This window comes from Egretta garzetta, unplaced genomic scaffold, assembly GCF_000687185.1.
Source record: "Egretta garzetta isolate BGI_Z169 unplaced genomic scaffold, ASM68718v1 scaffold5, whole genome shotgun sequence".
Classification (NCBI taxonomy): Eukaryota; Metazoa; Chordata; class Aves; order Pelecaniformes; family Ardeidae; genus Egretta; species Egretta garzetta.
In genome coordinates, this window is record NW_009259707.1 from 5,466,176 (window position 1) to 5,468,352 (window position 2,177).

At 42.7% G+C, this 2,177-nt stretch overlaps 1 protein-coding gene across 1 annotated transcript in view; it reads left to right on the forward strand.

Moving 5' to 3' along the window:
• Positions 1 to 2,177, forward strand: part of TSGA10 (testis specific 10) — a 37,740-nt gene that overhangs the window by 5,778 nt on the left and 29,785 nt on the right. The window lies entirely within an intron of this gene.

The following is a 2,177-nucleotide window of genomic DNA, read 5'->3' on the forward strand; positions in this document are numbered from 1 at the left end:
GTGCGGAGGGCGGCGGTGCAGCGGGGGGCGGGCGTTGCAGGTACCGGTGCTGCATATGCTGTGGAGAGCAAGGAGCATCTGGAGTGGTTAATCACTGAGATACTTGGAACTCAAAAACAGTTTTGGCGGCGTAATCAGTCCAAAAAGTTGACTAACTCTCAATTCTTTCGGTCATGCTGCGAGTGTCCTTTGTGCCGCATGAAGCTTAGTGGTCTCAGGTGCAAAGTGTTCATCCCAGTTGCAAGGGGGTTGCATTATTGCAGTTCAGAGGATGGTGGTGAAATGTCTCAATGGTGGTAGTTAAATCTTACCGCTTTATGCCAAGCATAAATAATAGTTACTTTAGGGTATATAATAATTACAGTGGCTCTCAAAAGGTGCGCTTTCACAAGGTGAGTGCAGGTAGTATTGTGAGTGAGCAAATATCCTACCTGTAAATTTGAGTCCTCAGTGCTTAGTGAGGTACTGAGGGTACCAATGGCTTGCAAATTACTCTGATCTGTTCCCTTCCCCTTCTGGAAAGACTAGGGCAATGCATGTAACTGGAGAAAGTTGTGAGGGCCTCTTTCAGAGAGGACAGAATATTAGGATGTGATTCACCTCATCTATTTTGCCATGCCGGCAGTGATGATGACTGTAACAGAGACTTCTAGGCTTGTCTTTATTGTCAGGAGTACTCTTAGGGCATGCTTAATTTTAGGATGAATGCCTAAAATCAATCGTGGAAATCACTTTCTAGAAATGCCTCTTTGTAGGTTCCCTGAAATTAAGTCAGCTTACTCCTAAACAAAACTATCGCTTATACTGGTGCTTAAAACCACCTTGTGGCTGATGGTCTGACTGATACTTGGTGGCAGAGGTGTGGTTCAGATGAAGTTGAATGTGGCAGGGAAATAACTCACTGAACCATCTGCCCTAAACTTCCTTGAAACTCTTGAACCTGAGCATGGAAAAGAACTGTTGTGGTCATGCTGGTGGTGATGCCTTCCTGCTGGTGGGTAACTGAATGTTCATATTCTGTTGTTAGGCCTGTGGGCTACTTCCCGTGTTGTAACAGGAGCAGACTGTCGGGCGTTGAGTAGCACTGTGAGGCACTGGTGTGCTTGCCACTTGCCCTGTCTCACTGTGGCTCGTTCATCTTCCACCAAGGGACTCGTTCCAGCAACTCTACTTTATCATAGTTACTCTGGGAAAGCTGCCAGAGAGCACTCCATTTTTTTCTTCCTTATTATATTTCCAAGCGTTTGTGGATTTGTATGGAAACACGAGTGGCAGTACTGTGAGTTGGTGATAACTACCTCCATATCCCTACCTTCAGCTGAATTGGACAGAATTTGAACACTTAGAAATGTTTCTGGCCTTCCTCTGTATTTGAAAGGATGCTGATAGATAGATAATGCAGAAGTTATGTCCATGTTTCTTATTATCGTGTATTCCCTCTATTTTGATATGGCTGAAATACAAAAAGAGGCTTTTCTGCATCCTTTTGTGCCTAGGAAGTTAAATGGTAGCATTCTCCTCCACAGTTTATATTGCTGGAACGAGCTGTCATGAGCTAGAGCAGAATGCAATGACATGGCAGGAGTGAAGGTTGGTTGTGCTTTTATGATTTTTTTATGGCTATGAGTATTTTTTGATAGCGTGGTATTGGGTTTTGAAACCTTAAGTGATAGGTAATTTTGTCTGTTTGCAGACCACTTTCACATACAGCATTGTAAACATAATTGTAATTATAATTCCTGTCTGTATAAAGCAGAGTGAATTGCTAAAATGGTATTTTCCACGAAGAACCCTTAATTTTGTAGTCTAAACAGGGTATCTCTGAGTTCTTGCCAGAACTTTCTTGGTTATCCAAGAGAAGATGGGGGGGGAAATTATAGACTCATGGAATCATTTAGGTTGGAAAAGACCCTTAAGATATGATACAGGTTGGATGTATGGAGCAGCAAAAACACTTTTGGTGTAGTCAGTTACTTGAGGTCACATAGATGTGAATTGGACTTCAATTTTGTCATTTTGAGTGGTTTTTGTACATTCAGATGCAGAGTAGGATTTAGCCTCCCTGCCCTTCATTAGCACGCCTCTTCCCACCATGTAAAACAGGCATCACTGTGAACCTCCTCCAGTAATAGCAGAGCTGTATTCTCACCAAATTTTATAACTTAATAAAAGTGCAG